This window comes from Somniosus microcephalus, unplaced genomic scaffold (genome assembly GCF_052327205.1).
Source record: "Somniosus microcephalus isolate GS21.2 unplaced genomic scaffold, FLI_Smic_1.0 unresolved_chr4, whole genome shotgun sequence".
In the NCBI taxonomy this organism is placed as follows: Eukaryota; Metazoa; Chordata; class Chondrichthyes; order Squaliformes; family Somniosidae; genus Somniosus; species Somniosus microcephalus.
In genome coordinates, this window is record NW_028225182.1 from 30,920,455 (window position 1) to 30,947,030 (window position 26,576).

Below are 26,576 nucleotides of genomic sequence, written 5' to 3' on the forward strand. Positions count from 1 at the left end.
TACCCCACTCCCTCGTACCCCACTCCCCCATACCCCACTCACCCACTACCAGACTCCCCTGTTCCCCACATCCCCAGTAACACAATCCCCAATACCCCACTCCCCCGTAACCCACACCCCAGCTCCCCAAAACCCCTGTACCCCACTCCCCCATACCCCACTCCCCTGTACCCCACATCACGTACCCCACTCCCCCATATCACACCCCACAGAACCCCACAAACCCCGAATGCCACTCCCTCCGTACCCCACTCCCTTGTACCCCACTTCCCCGTACCACACACACACGCACCACTCACCCCCATATCACACCCCGCAGAACCCCACAAACCCGAACGCCACTCCCCCTGTACCCCACTCCCCTGTACCTCACTTCCCCGAACCCCACTTCCCCATACCCCACTCTCCCCATACCCCACTCTCCCCATACCCCACTCCCCAAAACCGCAATACCCCGTACTCCACTACCCCGTACCCCACTCCCCTGTACGCCACTCCCCCGTACCCCACTCCCCCGTATCCCACTCCCCCATACCCCATTCCCCCGTATCCATCTCCCCCCGTACCTCACTCCCTCATACCCCACTTCCCCCATACCGCACACCCCACACCCCCGTACCCCACTCCCCCCATTTGCCACCCTCATAACTCAGCCCCCTGAACCCCACAAACCCTGAACCCCACTCCCCCGTACCCCATTCCCCCATATCCAACACCCCCGTACCTCACCCTCCCCGTTCGCCAACCCCCATACCCCAGCCCCCATACCCAAGTCCCCCAAACCACCCAAACCCCATACCCCACTACCCCTGTTCCCCAGCCCCGTACCCCACCCCTGATCCCCACAAACCCGTACCCCACAACCCCATACCCCAATCACCCCGTACCCCACTCCCCTGTACCCCACTCCCCCCATACCCCACTCCCCCGTACCCCACTCCCACCGTACCCCACACCCCCGTACCTCACACCCCTGTACCCCACTCCCTCGTACCCCACTCCCCCATACCCCACTCACCCACTACCAGACTCCCCCGTTCTCCACATCCCCAGTAACACAATCCGCAATACCCCACTCCCCCGTACCCCACTCCCCTGTACCCCACATCCCGTACCCCACTCCCCCATACCCCACACCCCCATACCCCTCTCCCCCCGTACCCCACTCCCCCACTCATGGCAGGGATGTGTACTGGCAGCCTCTGGTACTCCAGCCAAATGGACATCCTTCATACATGACTTGGGACAAGAACACCTTGCATTTACACAGCACCTTTAATGTATTAAGATGTCCCAGGGTGCTTCACAAGAGCGTTATCAGACCTAATTTGACACGGAGCCACATAAGGAGATATTAGGACAGGTGACCAAAAGCTTGGTCAAAGAGGTCGGTTTTAAGGAGCATCTTAAAGGAGGAGAGAGAGTTGGAGAGGCGGAGAGGTTTATGCAGGGATTTCCAGAGCTTGGGGCCGGGGATATCAAGAGGCCAGAATTGGAGGAGCGCAGAGATCTCGGGGGGGATTGTAGGGCTGGAGGAGGTCACAGAGATAGGGAGGGGACGAGGCCATGGAGGGGATTTGAAAACAAGGCTGAGAATTTTGAGGCTTGTCGGAGCAGGAGACAATGTAGGTCAGCCAGCAGAGGGGGGCGATGGATAAACGCGACTCGGTTAAATCCAAATTCATCACCAAAGGAAAGATTGGTGCACTGTTCCTAACGGGATTGATTGCAACTGGATTTTATTTTAGAACATCACACAATTCCGGCCCCCCAAGCACGTCAGAACAATGTACAAGATTATCTCTCTGCCAGAAAAATCTTTCATTTCTCAACATTGAACATAATTAAACGATAAATAATTAAAGCTGTGCATACTTCAGGCCTCATTAATAATTGACTAAAGGACTTTGGATTGCAGAGAGACAGAACTGCAAACTGTTTCCTTTGCAGCAGGCCTGCCTTGTTCAATACTCCTCCGGTCATGGCTCTGTCCCCATCTGGAGGCTCCAGTAACATCTGACGGATACATTTAGATTGGCTTCACCTCCAGTTGTTGATAAAAACGGGCTTAGTGACTGACAGCCACGCGAGACGGCTGATACCTGGGATGGCAGGAATGACGTATGAGGAGAGATTGGGTCGATTGGGTTTATACTCGCTGGAGTTTAGAAGAATGAGAGGGGATCTCATTGAAACTTATAAAATTCTGGCAGGACTGGACAGACTAGATGCAGGGAGGATGTTCCCGATGGTCGGGGAGTCCAGAACCAGGGGTCACAGTCTAAGGATAAGGGGTAGGCCATTTAGCACAGAAATGAGGAGGAATTTCTTCACCCAGAGAGTGGTGAACCTGTGGAATTCTCTACCACAGAAGGCAGTAGAGGCCAATTCATTAAATATATTCAAGAAGGAGTTGGATATATTTCTTAAGGCTAAAGGGATCAAGGGGTATGGGGAGAAAGCAGGGACCGGGTACTGAATTTGGATGATCAGCCATGATCGCATTGAATGGCAGAGCAGGCTCGAGGGGCCGAATGGCCTACTCCTGCTCCTACCTTCTATGTTTCGATGTTTCTATGAGACACCACAGCAAGCAGATCAGGCCATTTGTTTAAGCACCTCCGACAATGCACCACTCCCTCAGTAGCACCCAGGGCTGTCAGCCTTGGTTATGTTCTAGGAGTCATGGGAGTGGGACTTGAACCCATAACCTTCTGACTCAAAAGGAGCGTCTTAAAGGAGGAGAGAGAGGCGAGGAGGTTTAGGGAGGGAATTCCAGAGCTTGGGGCCTCGGCAGCTGAAGGCACGGCCACCAATGGTGGAGGAAGACTACTACCAACTAAACCAGGCTGACACTTGCCAAGAGCTGGAAGACGTGGCTCTGTAGGTTTTTTTAAATTCGTTTTTATGGGATGTGGGCGTCGCTGAATTTTGTGACACCTGCAAACTATGAAATCATGCCTTGTACACCCAAGTCCAGGTCATTAATGTCATTAATTTTTTATTTATTCGCTCCTGGCAAGGCCAGCATTTATTGCCCATCCCTAGTTGCCCTTGAGAAGGTGGTGGTGAGCCGCCTTCTTGAACCGCTGCAGTCCGTGTGGTGAAGGTGCTCCCACAGTGCTGTTAGGGAGGGAGTTCCAGGATTTTCACCCAGCGACAATGAAGGATCGGCCGATATATTTCCAAGTCAGGATGGTGTGTGACTTGGCGGGGAACTTGGAGGTGGTGGTGTTCCCATGCGCCTGCTGCCCTTGTCCTTCTAGGTGGAAGAGGTCGTGAGTTTGGGAGGTGCTGCCAAAGAAGCCTTGGCGAGTTGCTGCAGTGCATCTTGTAGATGGTACACACTGCAGCCACGGTACGCTGTGGTGGATGGAGTGAATGTTCAAGGTGGTGGATGGGGTGCCAATCAAGCGGGCTGCTTTGTCCTGGATGGTGTCGAGCTTCTTGAGTGTTGTTGGAGCTGCACTCATCCAGGCAAGTGGAGAGTATTCCATCACACTCCTGACTTGTGCCTTGTAGATAGTGGAAAGACTTTGGAGGAGTCAGGAGGTGAGACACTCGCTGCAGAATACCCAGCCTCTGACCTGCTCTTGTTGCCACAGTATTTATGTGGCTGGTCCAGTTAAGTTTTTGGTTAATGGTGACCCCCCAGGATGTTGATGGTGGGTAATTCGGCGATGGTAATGCCATTGAATGTCAAAGGGAGGTGGTTAGACTCTCGCTTGTTGGAGATAGTCATTGCCTGGCACTAGTGTGGCTGTTATCAAAGAAAGAAAGAAAGAAAGAATGTCTTAAAAGAAAGACTTGCATTTCTATAGCGCCTTTCATAACCACCGGACGTCTCAAAGCGCTTTGCAGCCAATGAAATACTTTTGAAGTGTAGTCACTGTTGTAATGTAGGAAACGCGGCAGCCAATTTGCGCACAGCAAGCCCCCACAAACCGCAGTGTGATAATCTGCTTATAAGGGATAAATCTTGACCAGGACACTGGGGACAATTCCCCTGCTCTTCTTTGAAATAGTGGCTGTGGGATCTTTTACGTCCACCTGAGAGAGCAGACGGGGCCTCGGTTTAACATCTCATCTGAAAGACGGCACCTCCGACAGTGCAGTGCTCCCTCTGCTGCACTGGGAGTGTCAGCTTGGATTAAGCGCTCAATTCTCTGGAGTGGGGACTCGAACCCATGACCTTCTGACTCAGAGGCGAGAGAGAGCGCTGCCCCACTGAGCCCCGGCTGACACACATGCTGCCATCATGGTGAGCTCAAGCTGTGTTTGGAGCGACCATTTTAAGTGGCTCACTGTCACCACTCCTTCAGAACCCACTTCTTGTTCCCGCTCCTCCCCGGAAGCATTGACTGCCTTGCTGGCGCTCGTTATGAGTAACTGTCCGAAGGCTGTCGGATGCATGGAAGGCATCACAGGTGAGACCCCTTCTCTCCTCACCTGCCCCCAACTCATGAACATCTCAGTGGGAGTGGCTGGATTCTCCCAGCCCAAGGACCAAGAATCTACTGGCGAGGCTAACTGTAGCAGTCCAAGAGCGGTCTCACCTGTCGCCTCCTAACTCAGCACAGACCGGGGATTGAAGGGAGGACCTTCTGGGGGCCTTTTCTACCTCTAGACTTGACTATTCCGACGCTCTCCTGGCCGCCCTCCCATCTTCCATCCGACATAAACTTGCGGTCATCCAAAACTCTACTGCCCGTATCTTAGCTCGCTCCAAATCTCGTTCGCTCGTCGGGCTGGATTTTCCCAGCCCTGAGGAGGCGGGTTTGGAGGTGGGACTTGGTGGGAAAATGGGAAAAATTGGGAGCGGATCCCAACCCCGCTCCCAAGCCGCCTCCGAACCATCCTCCCAGGAGGCGGGTCCCCGACTCGCGCAGGGTCCCGTCTCCTCGAGGCGGGAAGGGGATTGGAGCCAATGAACTGCCTGTTAACAGGTAGTTAACAAACTTTTCTCCACTTTACGCCTGCAATTGCAGGCTTCCCGAAGTCGGGCAACCCCGCCAGGGTCAGCGAGGTGAGCAGTGCGTCTACGGGGGCGAGAGGGGTTGAAATGTCCGCTGTTGAGGTGAGTGATGGGTGCAAGTGTGGACAGGTAAGTATGAAAGGTGAGTATAAAGTGTTGGAAAAAGTTTCCTTACCTTTGCTTCTTCCTGCAGGCTTCAACCCTCGGGGATCCGGAGGTGCCTCATCTCCACGGCAGAGATGACAGAATGGCTGCTGCTGACAGAGGTCTTGGTGAGCCTTCTGTGCAAGGGCTCACCTTAGAGCAGAGATTGTCAGTGTTTGACAGATTCTCAAAGCTGTCAAACACTGACAATTCATCTGTCAAAAAATTTTCGACAGATGAAGAGTCATACGCTGACGCCATCTGTCACCGGCTTTCCCTTAATTGGCCAGTAAGCCCACAGGGCAGGCTTAACGATGCCAAGCAAGGGAAAATAGCATGGGTTGGTCAGACGTTGCTGGGGGCGGGACCGAAACCTGAAAACCAGCAGTCCCGCCCCCAACCCGCCTCCATTGACAAAATCCCGACCATCATCCCCTATGCTCGCTGACCTACATTAGCTCCCAGTCTGACAACACATACATTTTTAAATCCTCATCCTTGTTTTCAAATCCCTCCATGGCCTCGACCCCCTCCCTATCTCTGTAGCCTCCTCCAGCCCCACAACCCCCCCGAGATCTCTGCGCTCCTCCAATTCTGGCATCTTGCACATCCCCCGATTTCCATCGCTCCACCATTGGCGGCCGTGCCTTCAGCTGCCTAGGCGCTGTTGTGTATGTGCCTTTAAGAGAAGAACTGATTCTATACTGCAGTACCGGCAGTGACCACCCCTGTATATAAAGCCATAGCAGGCTTCTGTATTTCAGTCTTAAATTACTCTCTGTTCAGTAAATACCTGTTTTATTGTTCTCCTGCAGTCTGAGTATTATTGATCCTCGGACACTACACTGGCGACGGGCAGGTTTGAACTCACCTGCAGTACTGCATCACCTCACGGGGATCTTTTCCCTGAAGAGAAGCTTCTTGGAGGTCGAAGTCAGAACGGCGGGCGTCGACCACGGGCAACCGCCCAGGGATCCATCGGAGAGTTGCAGGGGAGGCTGTGGAGAGCTGGGCCTGGCTCCCCAGTCGAGGTGTTCCAGCAAATCGTGCTGGTAGCAGGCAGTGCGCTGACCCTTCCGGACTGCGGCGGGCTCGGGCTCGATCGAGCGGCTCTGCAAAGGGGCCGTGCAGCGTCGTCGGGAGGAAGAGAGAGAGAGAGAGGGTGGAGCGCACAGGGCGCGGTCGGTGCTCAAGAACAGGGCAGCGTGGAGAGGATAGAACGCGGGGAAGGAAAAGTGAGACGCGCCGAAGCCGTGGGTCGCTGCCATTACCCTGTAGAACGCTGGGAGCAGCGTGGCAGCAAGGGGAAGAAGGAAAAGCGCGGGAGGCGCCATTTTATTCCATTGGGGAAGAAGGAAAAGCGCTGGAGGCGCCATTTTATTACATTGGGGAAGAAGAAAAAGCACGGGAGGCGCCATTTTAAATCACCCAAGGTGCCGAAGAGTGGCAGTATCACTGCTTTCGACAACGAGGTAGAAGACTGGACCACGTATGTGGAAAGAATTGAAGTGTACTGCAATGCCAATGAGGTGGCCAATGGAAAGAAGGCGTCGGTATTATTAAATTTGATGGGCGCGAGAACGTACGGCCTATTGCGGAATTTAATTACCCCAGCTAAACCAATAGAGAAAAGTTTTGAAGAGGTTGTTAATATCTTACAGGAACACCTAAACCCTACACCGCTGCTGATAGCAGAAAGATTCAAGTTCCATAAAAGAAACCAGCACAAAGATGAGAACAATGCTGACTATCTTACGGAACTACGCAAGTTATCGAAGCACTGCCAGTTCGGAGCAGGACTGGCAGACACCTTGCGGGATAAGTTTGTCTGCGGGCTCCAGAGTGAAGGAACCCAGAACCGACTATTTTCGGAAAAGGACCTGATGCTAGAACAGGCTTTCAGCGTGGCAGTATCCTATGAAGCAGCAGCATGGGGAGCTGCAGAAATACAACAGAAACTACAGGAATACAGCACTAACGAAATGGCATATGTAGCAGAAAAGTGCTATCGCTGCGGCAGAACAACCCATGATCAGAAGGACTGCTGGGTTAAGGACAAAGTATGCAGGCAATGTGGGAAAATGGGACATATAGCAAGAGTCTGCAGGTTGGGAAAGAAAACCAACACTACAAGAACTACTAAGGAAAAGTACAAGAAAGTAAAGAAATTGACAGACAGTAGTTCGGAAGATCAGGAGAGTGATAAGGACTCTGGGAGCAGGAGACTAAGTTGTCTAAAGTTACACAATGTGATCGCAAAGGAGGATCACCGAACCATTTGGGTCACCCTCATGATAGCAGGGTCCCCAGTAAAGATGGAATTGGACACAGGATCAGCCCTAACCGTTATGAATTGATGAGACTATGAGCGGCTATTCTCACACATACCCTTGAAGGACACGTCCATTGTATTGAAGACATACACGGGGCAAAAAGTCTACCCCAGAGGAAAAATAAGGGTGCCAGTTGAATACAATGGCAAGGAAACACAGAAACTGTATCTATATATACTACCAGATGAAGGACCACCATTATTGGGACGTGAATGGATCCGAAAAATACAATTGGATTGGCGTTCCATTCAGGCGCTAACTGTGACTGATAAAAAGGATGATGATGTCACACCTGGCCGACTGTCAAAAATTCTAACTGACGCGAAAGAGGTGTTCCAACAAGGACTTGGGACTCTAAAAGAAGTAACGGCAACGATAAAAATCGAAGATAACGCAAACCCCAAATTTTTTAAGGCCAGACCGGTACCTTACGCGATCCGCCCAGCCGTTGAAGCAGAGCTGGAGAGTCTGGAGCGTTCGGGTGTGCTGTCCAAGGTGGACTGGAGCGAGTGGGCCACACCCATCATTCCTGTAATGAAGAAATCATTGAGCAGCACGCCTGGGGAACCGAAGAAGGTTCGCATCTGTGGGGACTTCAAGGTAACTGTGAACCCAGTCCTGTACACAGTACAATATCCACTTCCACGGATAGAAGATATTTTCGCCTCACTATCTGGAGGGAAACGTTTTACAAAGATTGATCTGGCCCAAGCGTATCTACAAATGGAGGTGGAAGAAGCGTCTAGGAAATACCTCACGATAAACACTCACAAAGGCCTTTACCAGTACAATCGACTGGTATTCGGGGTAGCATCAGCCCCGGCTATTTGGCAGAGGGCGATGGAACAAGTCCTGCAAGGGATCCCGGGGACCCAGTGTTATTTGGACGACATCCTGGTTACGGGCGAAAATGACAGTGAACACCTTGCCAACCTGGAGCAGGTGCTCACGAGATTACAGGAATATGGGCTACGAGCCAACCGCCCCAAATGCGAGTTCTTCAGGAGACAAATCTCGTATTGTGGCCACATGATTGATGAGGAAGGGTTGCATAATTCGCCGGACAAGATTGAGGCTGTAGTCAAGGCTCCAGCACCAGAAAATGTGTCACAACTGAGGTCGCTCCTCGGGTTGGTGAACTACTACCATAAGTTCTTGCCGAATTTATCTACAATTCTGCACCCACTGAACGCCCTACTGCAAACTGGAGTAACATGGAAATGGAGTGATGAGTGTAAGCGTGCCTTTCAGAAATGTAAATGCCTAATCACTTCAAAAGAAGTATTGGCCCACTACAATCCAACACTACGGATTCGGTTAGCATGTGATGCGTCTCCCTACAGCATCGGAGTGGTGCTGTCACACAAATTCCCTGACGGTTCAGAGAGGCCAATAGCCTTTGCGTCGCGCTCGTTAACCTCAGCCGAGCGTAACTACGCCCAGATTGACAGGGAGGCCCTTAGCCTGGTGTGGGGGGTGAAGAAGTTCAATCACTATCTGCACGGGCAGAAATTTACCCTACTGACTGATCATCAGCCCCTGGTCTCCATTTTTAACCCAAAGAAGGGCGTTCCGGTGATGACGGCGCAACGGCTGCAAAGATGGTCACTTTTTCTAGGGGCACATCAGTATGACAGAGTACAAGGGTACGAAACAGCATGGAAACGCTGATGGGCTGTCGCGCCTACCGTTGCCTATGGTAGAGGAAGCACCTGCAGTGGACCCTGTTGAGATATTCCATGTGACCATGAAACTCAAGTATAGAGAAGGAAACGCGAAATGACCCGAGACTCTCTCGGGTCTATGATTTGACGGTGACGGGATGGCCAGCACATGGCGACTCACTGTTGCCAGCATTCTCGCCAAGGAGAGAACAGCTGTCCGTGTGCCGGGGGACCTTGATGTGTGGATCCCGAGTGGTAATTCCACCCAAGTTGAGAGATAGAGTGCTCAATGAGCTTCATGAAGGTCATCTGGGAGGGGTAAAAATGAAGAGCCTAGCCAGGGCGTTTGTGTGGTGGCCGGGAATCGATAAAAAAATCGAGGATATGACCAAGAGATGCACAGGATGCCAGAAGGTCCAAAACGCTCCACCACAGGCCCCGCTACATCCATGGGAGTGGCCCTCATCTCCATGGCAATGGATACACATTGATTTTGCTGGACCATTTATGGACTCAATGTTCCTAATCGCTGTGGATGCCCATCTGAAATGGCCAGAGTCATCAAAATGTCCTCCACCACCACGGAGAAAACTATTGCAGTCCTACGGACCATCTTCGCCAGGAATGGCTTGCCAGAACAGATTTGCTCCGACAATGGGCCACAGTTTGTGTCAGAGGATTTCCGGAGGTTTCTGAGGAATAATGGGGTGAAGCATTACACATCTGCCCCATATCATCCAGCCACAAATGGATTGGCTGAGAGGTTTGTTCAGACCTTTAAAAAGGCCATAAAGGCAATGCATAATGACGACATACCACTACAACTGAGGAAATCTACATGATATAAGGGGTTAATTTCAAGTGCTTGCTGGGTAAAAGTTTTCAGACTTGACACTGGGCAAGTGTCGATGTGTAACTAGAGCTATTGCACGTACTCGAACTACAGCCAAGAACAGATGTCTGCCCACCTAATGAGAATGTAGAAGTGAAATAATGAGTTCCTTTGATGTACCAGTGACCTGATAACTTGTGACCGTAAGCAAAGCTAGCCTCCCAATATGTGATTAAAGAGGACCTCCGGTTACACGATTCATGCCCTGTTATAGATTAACGGTTGACTTACGTGTCCAGGATCCTTCTGTCAATATGTTATTTCTACCTGATGATTAATCTAAAATGTATCCTGATAGAGGAACAAAGGAATGTCAATCAAACTTGTTTGTTACACTGTATAAATATGGAACGCTTACGCTGTATCATTGGAATAGTAGCCTCACCCCTTGAGTGGAGGTGCTGATTCCCCTTGCAAGAAGTGAAATAAAAGGCCTGTCCGTCTGACGAATCCAAGTGTGTATTGAGTCATTACCCAGAGCTAAGAAGTAAGGCACTTCTACAATTTGGAGGTTCCACCGAGATGGCTTGCTGTACCAATTGGTGAGTTAACAGACGCCGAGTACGTTGCTCGGTTGGGAAAATCCCATCGGCCGAAGGTGGTGTTTTGCCACATTTTTGGGACTTTCCCTGCCAGAAGCATAGCTGCGCATAGTCTGTTTATTCCATTGGACAGTACTGCCATCGGGTAATTGACTCACAAGGTTCGGAGGTTAAACTGCCGTTGTGACTGCTTCCCTTTCAGAAACGGAACAGAGGACCAGCCATGAGGCGCTGACGCCCCGCGAACAGGATCGTGCAGAAAAGGACTGTATAAAGGTACCAGAGAGAGAAGGTTAAGTCAGGAATTTGATTAACTAAGGAGCTAGCGATTTATTGGAAATTGAACTAGCAATGTTCCAGCTTGCTGAGAGAGAAGGTTAAGTCAGGAATTTGATTAACTAAGGAGCTAGCGATCTATTGGAAATTGAACTAGCAAGGTTCCAGCTTGCTGAGAGAGAAGGTTAAGTCAGGAATTTGATTAACTAAGGAGCTAGCGATTTACTGGAAATTGAACTAGCAAGGTTCCAGCTTGAAGTTAGCTGGGACAAATTGAAGGCCCTTTTTGCTAAAGATTTGGCTAAAGGGAGTAGGGTAGAAGGAGAGAAGAGCTTGAAGTTAGCTGGGACAAATTGAAGGCCCTTTTTGCTAAAGATTTGGCTAAAGGGAGTAGGGTAGAAGGAGAGAAGAGCTTGAAGTTAGCTGGGACAAATTGAAGGCCCTTTTTGCTAAAGATTTGGCTAAAGGGAATAGGGTAAAAAAAAAGAGAGAAGAGTGGGCGGTTGTCTGAAACACAGTGTCAATGTTTAATGTTTATGAGAGTGAGTATTTAACTACTTGTTATTATCAATCAACTTTGCAGCTTTGTCCAGTAAGGCTGCATAGGTTGGGGATTTAGTAACACTTTGGTTGTTGTTTAACAAGTGTATTGTTTATTGTTATATGTATTAATGTTTAGTCATGTCTGATCTGTAGAGGCGTCCCACGCAGATCATAGAGTGTTACGGAATTGTTGTATGTTTTAACTAAAATATTTAAGCTGAAAAAAAAACTGCAGAAGGGGTTGGAAAAAACCCAAGCCGGGGAATTGAGTCCCGCGGCGGAATGTATTATTGAGAAAATAGTGATGTCTTTTACATGATCCACTAAGCTATTGTGGATTCAGTATTTTCCCCAGTTAGAAATACCTTCCACGAGGGTTGAGAACCCTCGAGTTTTATACGTATGTATAGTTTATTAATCTGATCTGTAGGGGTGTACAACGCAGATCATGGATTGTCACGGGAGTTTAGATTGTTTTAAGTGAACCATTTAAGCTGCTAAAATGGGTGCTAGCACCAGTAAGCCACCCGAGAAAGGCACGCCAGCAGCCTTTATGTTAAAGAACTGGTCAATCATCCATTGATCACCTACCAAATTGGTCCAAATGGACTGTAAATAAGACTAGACCCTTTCCCTCAGATAGTCATTTAACATAGAAAGAATTACTTGCCTCGAGGAATGTTTAATGGACAAGAGAGAAATAGAGAACAGCCAGATAAAAAGACTGCCTCTATGTTTGTTGAGTCAGAAGAAAAAAAAAAATTACCCCGAAGAAACACCTTTCTCCTCTATTATGGTAGGATAACAAGGTAACTATAGAAGGATGAATAGAGGGGAATATAGAGGAAGACGTGGTAGAATAAGAGGGTATGGACGATCTGGTAATTGTTACAATTGCGGACAACCCGGACATTGGGCAAACCAATGCCCTGCGAAAAATCGTCAGAACAAAACCTCCAATAATGGACCTCCGTTAGAGAATAAAGGTCCTAATTTCACTGTCCATAACCCTTTTTCGGACCAGTCAGGAGGTTACCCTACAAACGGACAGGGATTTAGGAGAAATAGAGATCAGAATTACTGACTGACACCAGCAGCCCCAGGCGCCACAGACCACCAAATGCCGGTTGTTTCTTTAAATTCACGCAGCGAACCTGAAGTTAAAATGCAAATAGCTGGGAGACCTATGTCATTTTAGTAGATACAGGAGCAACCTTTTCGGTGTTAGGGAAAGGATATTCTGAAGGAATGCCTATTAATGGGAAAAAGACCCCGATAGCTGGATTGGCTGGAATACTACAATGCTTGAATCAATCGACTCCCCTCACAGTAAAAGTAGAAGAATTTGAGGAAGAACACTCCTTTCTGTTATCAGGAGATGTCTCTATGAATTTATGTGGAAGAGACTTGCTGTGCAAAATGAATGCTACAATCATTTGCTCCCCATCAGGAGTAACGGTAGAAATCCAAGTAGATAAGGCATATGCGTACCCAGTAACAGAAATAAAACACCCTGTTCTTTACGCATGGGAAATTGCCGACCCAAGTTTGAGTCCCAAACTTGTCAGTCTGTTAGGAGCATGGGGATTCGTTACAAGCTCCATAAAACAATACCAGGAATCCCTGAGACTAGGGAAATGGCATTCAAAATAGCACTGCACGGCCTGCTATGACAAAACAGGACAAGATTATCAGCCGTTTTTAAATTTAAAATACCTCCTAACTATTAGACTGCACAGCCCTATAAAGTTACAATTAATCCAGCTGCACCATTACCCAAAAGGTCACAGTATCCATTGTCAGAGAAAGCAGAAAAAGGAATTGAGCCAGTGATGGAATCATTGTTAAAACAGGGAGTTAACGCCGGATAGAATAAAGGTCGTTTGCAACACATCGTTGCCAAAAACTAAAAGAGAAATGAAGCATTTTCTAGGAATGACTGGCTATTGTAGACAATGGATATTGAACTATTCAGAAATAACCAGACATGAGCATGACAAATTTGGAAAATTCGCGGTTACCTGACTTCCTCGGGAACCCAGATTAAAAATGCACAAGAAGTGCAAAATCTTTTACTAGCTATTCAGAGACGTAAACAGATTGCAATTATTAAGTGCCAAGCGGACAAGGTTGCGCTTGGAAACGCTGCTGCAGATAGCGCTGCTAAGTCAGTAGCTATATCAAGTACTGAACGACAAGTTTCAGCCTTCCCTGTTAGGGAAAAGCCAGAGATACCGCAGCCCCCGTCCTTAGATGATGTGCTGATCCATCAAGATAGGGCCAGTTCTGATGAAGTAAAGGAATGGGTTGTTAATCATTGTTTTGAAAAACACTGACGGCTTATGGGTTCATCATGACGGCCGCATGGTGGCACCCAAATCATTACTATCACCAATTGTCCGATGTGTTCATAAATTCACCCATGCGGGCAAAGGGGGGATGGCGGACTATATCCTCAAGACCTGGTATGCACCAGGAATCTCAAAGTTGGCAAAACAAATATGTGAAAATTGTACTATCTGCCAGGCCATGAATGCAGGGAAAATAAAGAAGGTACAGCCCGCATCCCACCCAAACCCCACGGGCCCTTTTGTACACTTGCAAATGGATTTTATTGAACTACCTGTATGTATGAGCTTTAAATATGTATTAGTTATTATTGATATGTTTTCAAGATGGATTGAAGCTTTTCCTTGCAGAAAGAATGACGCTACCACTGTTGCTAAATGTTTATTGAAGGACATTGTGCCTCGCTTTGGGATACCAGCAAAACTGTCAAGTGACAATGGGTCCCATTTTACGGGAACAGTGATTAAGGAACTATGCAAAGCCTTACAGATTAACCAGCACCTCCATTGCAGTTATCATCCACAGTCGGCTGAACTAGTGGAAAGATATAACGGGATGCTGAAAAACAAGCTTGCAAAACTGTGTAAAGAAACTGGACTTAAATGGGTTGATTTGTTACCCATAGCTTTAATGACAATGCGGTCTGCTACCAACAGAACTACAGGATTGTCGCCTCACGAGATCGTCATGGGAAGACCACAAAGATTGCCTTTTTCGGCACCTTTAACAGCTAAACAAATGGACATTCATAAAATGGAGGAAGATATGTTGAGTTATTGCATTGCACTAACCAAATGCATTTTTAGTTTCCATCAACAGGTGAAGGAAGCCCAGGTCGATCCTGCTGAAGGAAAGTGCCATACTTTCGAGCCAGGAGATAACGTCTACATAAAAATCTTCAAGCGAAAGAATAGCCTTCAACCCAGATTTGAGGGACCCTTCCAAGTACTCCTGACCACAAACACCGCTGTAAAAGTAAAGGAGCGACCAACATGGATACACGCGTCCCATTGTAAGAAGGCATCAGTCGAAGATAATACACTGCCAAGATGAACTGGATTTGGACTTTAACAAGACTGTTCTCTTTGTCAACGATAATTGAAACTGCCATATTGATTTACCAGATCCCCTGAAGGGCAAACCATGCATAGAAGAATGTGTACTTTTAAACAGTGATTTCTTTTATATTATATGCTATAACGAGACTATGAAGGTTCAGCTTCAGGATCACACTATGCAGGTACCCCCGTATCAACCCCTGAGTCTTAGGATTAGGCAGAATAAGATAGTAGAAGAAGATAGATGGAGTAAGTGCAAATGTAACTACACTTTGACTAAAACTACTACTAAACCACCGGGCGCAGTCGAATGGCCCTATTGGGGACGGTGGAACCTGTCCACAGTACAAAATTTGACTAGTAAAAAAAAATCTGGAAAGGAGAACAAGGAATAGGAATGATGCACCAGATATGGAACAAATTTGAAGCCTATAATAACACCTATTTCATCTGTGGGCATAGAGCATACCCTTGGTTACCACAAAATTGGACTGGGTCATGTTATTTGGGATATGTAGTGCCCTATATACATCATATTTCATCTTTGGATAGCCACCCTGGGACACGAGCAAAACGAGCCATTACAGAAACCGAAAGGTTCTTTGCTATAGCATTTCCCTGGTATGGAACAGGGAAGTTAGCAAGAGAATCTATAAACATGGCAGCAGTGTTGGAACAAATAGCCAATGATACTGCTGATGCTCTTAGTGATGTAAACGCAGAAATGGTGGCTTTGCGCACTGTTGCCTTACAAAACCGCATGGCTCTGGACTATTTGTTGGCAAAAGAAGGGGGCACATGTGCAATCATAAAAACCGAATGTTGCACCTATATCCCAGATAGCTCAGAAAATATCACCAACCTGGTAAACCACATAAAGGAGGCTGTAGAGAAACTACGTCAACCTGAACAGTGGTCCATGTGGGACTGGATTTCAGGGTGGGGAGGAGCACTAGGAAAGCAAATTTTGGAAGTCTTAATTGCAATTGTGATGATAATAATTCTAATTAGTTTATTGATTGGTTGTTTAAAATTATTGTGTACAAAAGTCCTTTCCTTATTAACGTCAACTCCTCCAGTACCAATGATGTCTGAATATGAGGATATTAAGGGTGAGACCTTTGATGTAGAGTTTCTTAAACTTAGCGAAATAGATTGTCCTTAGAAAGGACAAAAGGGGGGAAATGAGGAAATCTACATGATATAAGGGGTTAATTTCAAGTGCTTTCAGACTTGACACTGGGCAAGTGTCGATGTGTAACTAAAGCTATTGCACGTACTCGAACTACAGCCAAGAACAGATGTCTGCCCACCTAATGAGAATGTAGAAGTGAAATAATGAGTTCCTTTGATGTACCAATGACCTGATAACTTGTGACCGTAAGCAAAGCTAGCCTCCCAATATATGATTAAAGAGGACCTCCGGTTACACGATTCATGCCCTGTTATAGATTAACGGTTGACTTATGTGTCCAGGATCCTTCTGTCAATATGTTATTTCTACCTGATGATTAATCTAAAATGTATCCTGATAGAGGAACAAAGGAATGTCAATCAAACTTGTTTGTTACACTGTATAAATATGGAACGCTTACGCTGTATCATTGGAATAGTAGCCTCACCCTTTGAGTAGAGGTGCTGATTCCCCTTGCAAGAAGTGAAATAAAAGGCCTGTCCGTCTGACGAATCCAAGTGTGTATTGAGTCATTACCCAGAGCTAAGAAGTAAGGCACTTCTACACAACACAAGGTGGATAATTTCTTGTTTGTGTAAAGTCTGTGGGTTGTGCAGTTAATAAATACACAGACTTCAGAAGTAACAAACAAAACAGGTCTTTACTATTCGAAGGTCCGGGCGAATCTGCCCAATAACTCCTGCTACAACACTTATATACTGGTGTGGTCACTATCGGTATTACAGTATACAGAAGCCAAACAAATAGTGCCACACCTAAAGTAGTTCCCTTAAAGGTGAACGGTTACATTCAATAGTTCCCTTAAAGATAGACGGGTACATACACTACAATCCTCCCTTTTTAGCTTATTACTTACAGAGTCCCCGTTAAACATACATATCTTCAACTTCCTATAAAACAAATTACAGATATAATCTCGGTGGAGTCAATGTCATATAAAACAATTTACAAATATAATCTCGGTGGAAACAGTTCACAGGTTCAGTCTCTGCGGAAACAGTTCATAGATTCAGGCCTAGAAATTGAGTGCCCTTAGCGCCGATTTTGCGGCGCTAGAGGGCCTAGCGCTGCAATTGGCGCCGGCGCCGAAATTGCCTGGGGCCCTTCCGCCGCGGTAGACCGGTAGCGCTGCGCCGGCACCGATGACGTCATCGGTGTGCGCAGCGTCCCGGTTGCCATGCCGACGGGCCCCAGCGCCGAAATTCAGTTGCGGCCGCCTCGCCCGTGGCAGCCGCAACTAAGACTCTGGCAACAGAGTCTTACAAGTCTTTGCGCCGGCGCATTAAAGGCCCCGCGGCGGCCGGCCGCTTTCCCGCCGGCCGCCTGGCCGCAGCTCCCTCCCCGGACTTCCCCCCCCCCCCCCAGAACAGAAGCAAGCCCGGCACTTGTCCGAGGTGCCGGGCTCATTTTTTAAAAGATTTTCGCGGGCCGCGGCCGGGTGCAGGCAGCTCCTCCTTAAGGGAAGGAGGAGGCCTGCACTTCCCGAGCCTGCCGCACCGCATCGGGTGCCGCAGCGCCGGAATTGCGGCGCGAAACGGCAGTTAGCGCCGATTTACCGCCGCAAAGACCCTTCAGTAGCGCCGGCAGCCGTTTGGGCGCGGCCCTGCTGAATTTTTGGCGCGCGCAGGGGGACTTAGCGCCGGCACTAACTTCCGGCGCTAAAGCCCTGGCTAAGCCAAAACTCAATTTCTAGGCCTCAGTCTCTGATCTTGACTCGTTCCGAACAACATTTCTTTGGTGTAGCCGGATTACCTGGTTAGCGTGACTCCTCCATAGCCTTTTTCTTGACGTAACAGCTTGAACCTCCGTCCTGTTGAACCAGCAGTGCGGACTTTTACAACCAACTGGCTGTCTTGACATTTTCCAGTTTTTCAACTAATTTAGCTCCTTTCGTAATGTCCCGCCTGGAATGGTAGAAGTGCTAATATTTTAGACAGTTATTATCTTCTGCTTCTTCTTTTTCTTTTCTGCCTTTTTGAAACTCTCGGAGCTCCTTTCTCGGCTGCCAGCTGTAGCGCCACCAACTCTCTATGTTCCTTAGACCTTAAGTGCTTCCTCCGGATTTCAGCACTTTGAGAGTTTTCATCACAAGCTGGGCAGACCACATCCTCGTAATATTCAGTGTCACTCAACAGGTCATGGTAATATTCGGGTTCGTCCTGAGTTAGGCCAGCGAGAGAGGCTTCTTCTTCCTCCTCACCCGTCTGGACGTTAGCTGACGGTGGTTCCTTCCCTAAACATCTTTCTTGAAAAGCCTTCTTCATGCATTCATATTCATCCCGCTCTTCCTGGGTTATCTGCCATTCCTTCACGACGGACCTCATTTGTGAGTTCAATACCTTCCTTTCCATCGGTAATTGCGTTATCAGGCTATTTAACCCTTCTACTGAAGTAACGGTTTCCACATTCTTCTGTTCACCTTGACGTACTTTTGGCATCCTTGTAAAATTTGTGTTGCCACCTCAGCTATCTCCGTGACTTTTGAGAGCTCCGAACTCGTTCCCCCTGAAGATTGAAGCTCGTGTTCAGATTGTTCCCCTTGCAGAGTCTTGTCCTTCAGCATATGAAGGAGTTGGCTGACCGTTAACTCTTCCCTGGGAACACGGTGGATCAGAGTCTTCTCCATTTCCTCCACCTCTTTCTCCAATACTTCCACCTTACGTTCCTCTTGAACTTTGGCTTTCAGCGCTCGGAAAAGTTGCGCCCTGATGCTCTCTAGTTCATGTTCAGGGACCATTCTTACAGTGTCCTGTTCTTCCACTGAAAGGATTCCCAGTTGAATCTGTTCTTCAAGTTGTTGAACCTCGGTCATTGCCGCCTCATATTTGTCTTGGGTGTCCTTCAATGTTTTTATAAGTTCTTGGACATCCTGTCTTTCATGCTCTGCCATGATTTTCACCTCTAATTTCTCATCTATGGATTGATCTCCTACCGATGAGTCTGTCTTGGCCTTGAGCTCATCAAGAATTTCCTGCAGCCGTTGGACTTCTTGCTCATGTTCAACCTTTAGTTGTTCGTATGCTTCTACTGAAACTAGCTTTTCGGAGGCTGCCGAGTTAACCCCCTCCAGAATTGTAGCCTGGGCCTGTTCATACTGTTCTTTCAACTTCTCACACTCTGCTTGTAAGGAGTCGTAGAGCAGAACTGGAATAAAATCCTGGCTCCCTGAAGATTCCTCTTCCTTTGGTTCATTCTGTAAATATTCTAGTTCCTGAACAGCATCAGGGGAATGTGATTGGTATTTGACCACGATGGCTCTACGGTCGCTCTCTGCTTGAGCTAGCTGTCTCTGTAGTCTTTCCAGGTTCTCCCATTCGGTGTCCCAGAACCTTTCCATATTTTTCATCTCTTGTACGAGACGGTCACTCAACTGTTCTAATTGTTGTCGTACTTTGACATAAGTTTGCGTCCGAGCTCGGTGTTCTTCCGTCATGGATGAATCCTTTGCTTGAACAGGCTCAGAATTCTCTGTCAACCTGGAGTTCTGCTCTGCAGCTTTATTCTTCTTGGTACCATAAGTCCTTCTGCATGTCTTCGTTTTCTTCCCCATCGTCGGCAAGTCCCTTTTAGCCTTGTCTTCCATATTTGACTTGGTCTTATCAGCATCCATTTCAGAATCTGAGCTAATAGCTTGCACCGAGTCCTCCCTCATTATGGCTTTTAGGTAATGCCATTCCATGTCTATTTTCTTAATCCACTCCCGTCCTAGAAGTGGTGGTCCTCCCTCAGGTAATACGTACAAGTTCATTCTTGGGTGTTCTTTACCCCTATCTCTCACCTTGACTCTTATTTTCCCCACGGGGTATACGTTATGCCCCGTGTATGTCTGTAATACGAACTTGGTATTTCTTAAAGGTATGTGAGAGAATAGCCGGTGGTAGTCCCTTCGGTTGATGACTGATAGAGCTGATCCAGTGTCCAGCTCCATTCTTACTTGGACTCCAGCTATTTTTAGTATGACCCAGATGGCCTGTGGATCCGTTTCTTTACCCACATTGTGGATTCTCAGCCTACCCAGCTCCTGGTTGTTTGGGTCTGAGTCTGAATTCTGTTCGTTTGAACTCTTCTCAGCCACCTTGTGTACCTTGTTGTACTTTTCTTGTGGTGGCTTCCTTTGATTATTGGTCTTTTTCCTGGACCGGCATACCTTCGCGATGTGACCCAGTTTGCCACATTTCCTACACTCTTGGTTCTTAAACCAGCATTGATTCTGGTCATGCGTGGTCTTCCCACAACGGTAGCATTTTGTTGTGCTTGAAGTAATTTGGTCCACCCCAAGTGCCGCCGCCTTTAGTTGCATTTCCGCCGTTCCTTTCGCTGCGGCTTCGTGCGATGCAGCTATAAGGACAGCCCTGTCCAGTGTGAGGTCGTTCTCTTCCAGTAGTCGCTTCTGCATCCCTTCTTTGGACAATCTGCATACGAACTTGTCCCGCAGCGCTTCTGTCAGATTCCCTCCGAACTGGCAGTATTTCGCTAGCCTACGCAGTTCGACCAAGTATTCCGCATTGCTTTCGTCTTTCTTCTGCGTTCTTGCGTAGAATTTGAATCGTTCAGCCAGCATCAGCGGTGTGGGGTTCAAATGATCCTTCAGCACAGCCACAATCTCTTCGAAGGTCTGATCCGCTGGTTTATTTGGTGCTATTAGATGCTTCAAGAGCCCGTATGTTTTTGCCCCCATCGAGTTTAGCAATGTTATCGCCTTGTCGTCTTCCTCTATTTTGTTGGCTTCGCAATAGATCTCTATGCGTTCCACGTATGTGGCCCAGTCTTCTATTTCCGAATTAAAGTCGTTAATATTCCCTCGCTTAGGCATTTTTCTTCCCTTGGGAGCAGCACCAGTATTTCTTTAAGTATTCTTATTTATTTGTTTGTTTCTAAGATGGCGGTTTTCCCGCGAAATCGGCGGTTTCCCGCTCTTTCCTTCTCTCCCGGCCCACTTCAATGGCGGTATGTCAATCAAGATGGCGGTTTTCCCGCGAAAATGGCGGTTTCCCGCTCTTCCTTTCTCGCCCCGCCCACTTCAATGGCGGTTTCCCGCTTCTGGCGTCTTCTCCGCCTAATGGCGGCTTCCCGTGTTTCTTCCCGGTGGAAGGGGTACGCTTCCCCCACAACGGACAGGTTCAGCCGCTGGCTGGCTTCCGCACAGCTCCCCTTACTCGGCTATGTCTTTTCCTCCCGCCCGCACGGCCCAACCGGCGCTGGGTACACCCCGTTAACGGAGGACAGTTCAGCCGCTGGACTGGCTCTCGCGCAGTCTCTCTCCCCGTACCCGGCTCTGTCGCTCTCTCACCCGCACGTTCAGTGCTACCGGCCCTGGGTACCCCGTTGGTGGAGAACAGTTCAGCCGCTGGACTGGCTCTCGCGCAGTCTCTCACCCCGTTTTCGGCTGTGTCTCTCACCCACTCCCACACGTTCGGTTTTGCCTGCTCTGAGTACCCCGTTGGTGGAGAACAGCTCAGCCGCTGGACTGGCTCCTCGCAGTCTCTCTCTCCGCACCCGGCTCTCACCCGCACGGTTCCCGTTCGCCTCCCCAGCCCTCTCGCAGACCGGTGTTTCCCTCCCCGGCTGCGGCTGGGTTTCTCTTCCCGCGCCTACTCGCAGGCTCAGCGCTTCATGGCTGCGGTCACTGCCCGGATTTTTCCCGCCGATCGCGGTCCGGCTGTCACCCGACGCCGTTGGACCCGACTTTTGGCCGGCACAGCTCCCCCTCGACCGAGGTCGAGTGCTCTGCCCTTATCCTCCGGATACTTCTACACCTTCCCCTACTCACAGTCTCTTCGGCCGCCTTGTTCCCTGCTGATCGGCTCACTCCGCACCGTGGTAGAAGGGTAGTCAGTGCCTGTTGCTAATGGAAGCTTTTGTTGCTAAAGTCTTCCACCTTTCTCCTGCTGCAGCCTCGTGTTTTCTTCCAGCAGCACGACGAGGGCGGTTGCCTCTCTTCGACGCTCTTCTTGCTTTGGTAATCTTGCCGCAGGGTACGATCGGACTCGTCGCCACTGTAAAGTCTGTGGGTTGTGCAGTTAATAAATACACAGACTTCAGAAGTAACAAACAAAACAGGTCTTTACTATTCGAAGGTCCGGGCGAATCTGCCCAATAACTCCTGGCACAACACTTATATACTGGTGTGGTCACTATCGGTATTACAGTATACAGAAGCCAAACAAATAGTGCCACACCTAAAGTAGTTCCCTTAAAGGTGAACGGTTACATTCAATAGTTCCCTTAAAGATAGACGGGTACATACACTACAGTTTGCTTACTGGAATGCGACACATGCAGTCGCCAACCAAGCTCCAGCCATAATGTTCTTCAACCGAAGGCTAAGATGTCGCCTGGATTTGCTCAAACCAAACATAAGATGAGATGTTGAGGATAAGCAATTCCAGCACATAAATGAGAAGCCAACCAGGAGCTTCAAGATAGGGCAACCAGTCTTGGCCCGCAACTACCGAACAGAAAAATGGCAGCCAGGAACAATATGCACACAGCAGGGACCACTAATGTACGCAGTGGACGTTGGAGAGAGCATCGTGAGACGCCATGCTGACCAGATTCTAGAGTCACAGGAATAAGCCAAACCCATACCACGAGCGGGTGCACCTGGTAATCAACCCGAAGTACAGATTGCGTCTACCTCAGAAGCAATGGTATTGGAAGCTGACGAACCAATCAATGACACTGAGCCAGAATCAACTCTGCCGCAAGAACAGGATACTCGAGAAAGGCGCTATCCAGTCAGGATCAGGAAGCCTCCTCAAAGACTGAACTTATAAATGATTATTTCAGTTGATGTATATAGTACAGAGAAAATTGTAATTGTCATTAGATACTATTTAGTTGTTAAATGAATGTTATGTACTGTTTATCTAAAAGGGGAGGAATTGTCGTGTATGTGCCTTTAAGAGAAGAACTGATTCTATACTGCAGTACCGGCAGTGACCACCCCTGTATATAAAGCCATAGCAGGCTTCTGTATTTCAGTCTTGAATTACTCTCTGTTCAGTAAATACCTGTTTTATTGTTCTCCTGCAGTCTGAGTATTATTGATCCTCGCACACTACAGGCGCAAACCCTGGAATTCCCTCCCTAAACCTCTCTGCCTCTCCTCCTTTTAAGATGCTCCTTTAAAACCGACCTCTTTGACCAAGCTTTTGGTCACCTGTCCTAATATCTCCTCATGTGGCTGGGTGTCAATTTTTGTTCGATAACGCTCCTGTGAAGCGCCTTGGGACGTTTTACTACATTAAAGGCGCTATATAAGTGTAAGTTGTTGTTGGTACCACGCTATGTGGTAAACGCACCAGCGATGCCCCTCCGTCCAGGCACCTGAAGTGGACGGAGAGAAGGAGAGGAAGCCCATTCAGAGGTGTACGTGCGCAACCACAAGGACGATAAGCCACAGAAGAGGGTTTATTACAAAAAAAAGCACAAAGATGATAAAATGTGACTGATAAGATAACACGGCTGTTAGCCAGCACTGGCCAGATACATAAGCTCATCATTATATATGTCTCAAATCATTGCCGACTTTACGGGATTGCCTGATTCGTTGTGACAGGTCGGCTGCTGAGCCTGCTGTTTGCGAGCCAATCCTGGGATCTGGACGAACATACGGCAGATGAGGTGAGGGAGCACCCATCCTCCGTTCAGCTTTTCTTCCCCCCCCCCACCGAGTTTCCCCTTCCCTCACATACAACCCCCTCCCCCACCCACCCAGCTAGCCAGCCTCGCCGCGCCCTCTCCATTTAACAAGGGACGCGGTCCTGCCAGCGCCCCAGCCAAGTCTTGCATTCTAACGCTAGTTAGGCCACAGCTGGAATACTGTGTGCAGTTCTGGTCGCCACACTATATAGGAAGGATGTGATTGCATTGGAGAGGGTGCAGAGGAGATTCACCAGGATGTTACCTGGGCTGGAGTGCTTCAGCTATGAAGAGAGACTGGACAAGCTGGGGTTGTTTTCCTTAGAGCAGAGAAGGCTGAGGGGGGACCTGATTGAGGAGTACAAAATGATGAGGGGCGTAGATAGGGTAGATAGAAAGGAACTTTTCCCCTTAGTAGAGGGCTCAGTAACCAAGGGGCATAGTTTCAATGTAAGGGGCAGGAGGTTTAGAGGGGATTTGAGGAAAAACTATTTCACCCAGAGGGTGGTTGGAATCTGGAACTCACTGCCTGAAAGGGTGGTAGAGGCAGGAACCCTCACAACATTCAAGAAGCATTTAGATGAGCACTTGAAACGCCATAGCATACAAGGCTACGGACCAAGTGCTGGAAAATGGGATTAGAATAGACAGGGCTTGATGGCCGGCGCGGACATGATGGGCCGAAGGGCCTCTTTCTGTGCTGTATGACTCTATCCCTGCTAGCCCACACAGGGAGTGTCAGCCGACCATTCAAACATGGTGGAATTACGATTCTGCGCACGCGCACACGCACACGCACACACACACACACGCACACACATGCACACACACACACACACACACACACACACGCGCACACACGCGCACACACACGCGCACACGCGCCTTCCGCCAGTGGTCAGAGGGAGGTGATCAGGAGCAGGAATCATATCTCCTTTTGATTCCATCTCCACTCCCGCCCCCTCCCCCCCCAACCCACACTACCCTAGGGGTGGGGGGCAGGAGGGAATGGCACTTTATTTTTAATGTAGGAAACGCGGCAGTCAATTTGCGCACAGCAAGCTCCCACAAATAGCAATGCGGTAACGACCAGATCTTCTGTTTCAGTGATGTTGGTTGAGGGACAAATATAGGCCCCAGGACACCGGGGAGAACTCTCCCCTGCTCTTCTACGTCCACCTGAGAGGGCAGGCGGGGCCTCGGTTCAACGTCACATCCGCCAGTGTGGCGCTCCCTCGGCACTGGCACCGGGAGTGTCGGCCTAGATTTTTGTGCTCAAGTCCCTGGAGTGGGGACTCGAACCCGCAACCTCCTGACATCAGAGGCGAGAGAGAGAGTGCCACCCACTGAGCCACGACGGACGCTCGGTGGGAATTTGTCAGTCCCTGTGATTTATTTTATCAGGATTACGCTCCTGGGATTGCAAAAACCCTGAACAAATAAGGCCATCAGGTTTGGGTTTTATGTGTAACAGTTTCCATGGTAACTGCAACAAAATCAGCGATTTCCACGGAATTAATTCTTCTTCCTCAGTTTCACTTGTGATAAAGCCATCAGATTGAGCAAATATGCTTTAGCTATCTTAATTAATAAAACAGTGATATTTTGGGACCTGGCTTAGCACAGAGGCTGGGGTGGCTAATTATGGGACGCGGTTCATATCCAGCCTAGACTGATGGGGTAAAATTCTCCTCAGTCCCTCAACACCTCCTCTCTGGTGAAGAAGGCCCAGCAGCGCCTATATTTCCTAAGGAGGCTGAAGGGATGTAACCTGTCACCCCCGATCCTCTCTAACTTTTACCGCTGCACAATAGAGAGCGTCCTGACGAACTGTATCACAGTATGGTATGGCAGCTGTAGCTACTATGACCGGAAAGCCCTGCAGCGGGTAGTCAAAACTGCCCAACGCATTACCGGCACCCGGCTACCGACCATAGAGCACATATACCAGAAATGCTGTCTACGGAGGTCACGGTCCATCATCAAAGACCCTACCCACCCCAGCCACTGTCTGTTCGCCCTCCTGCCATCTGGGAGACACTACAGATGCATTCACACCCGTACGACCAGATTTAGGAACAGCTTCTTTCCCAGGGCTGTCATCCTACTGAACTCCACAAATAAACTCTAAAGCCTGCACATCTGCCAATGCACTTTATTATGGTTATGTTTATGTTAATGTATTACAAGCCAAATGTATGTGGAATGTTTAAATGTCTTAATCTAAATGTACACTCTCGGGAGCCGCAAGCCTACATTTCGTTGTACTGCACTAGTGCACTAACAATGACAATAAAAGTTGATTTGATTTTGATTTGATTTGATCTGTAAGGATCCCTGTTCACATTATCATTACGGATGAGGGAGGCGATCTTGAGAAGAAAGTCAGACGTGCCTTTCTATAGCACCTTTCACGACCTCAGGATGTCCCGAAGTGCTTCACAGCCAATGAAGTACCTTCGCTGTTGTAATGTAGGAAACGCGGCGGCCAAAATTGTGCACAGCAAGATCCCACAAACGGGCAACGCGATAATGGCCAGATTTTTTTTAGTCACGTTGATTGAGGGGTAAATATTGGCCCCAGGACAACCGGGGAGAACTCCCCCCCCCTGCTCTTCTTCGAAATAGTGGCCCCCGGGATCTTTCACGTCCACCTGATTCCCTCGGGACTGGCACCGGGAAGTGTCGGCCTGAGATTTTGCGTTCAAGTCTCTGGAGTGGGGACTCGAACCCATAGACCTACTGAGAGGTGAGAGTGCGCGGCCCGCTGAGCCACGGCTGACCCTCCACTAAGAATTGACACAATAGGAATTGGCTGCCTGTTTTATCCGTGATTCATTGCCTCTTGTTCAAGTCTAGTCAGGTTCCTGTCGACCTGTGAAGAAAGACTGACACTTGGGCAGTTCATATCCAAGGTTTGAGTGCAAGGTTCTTTGTTCACCGATCGCCCTTTCTTTGCTG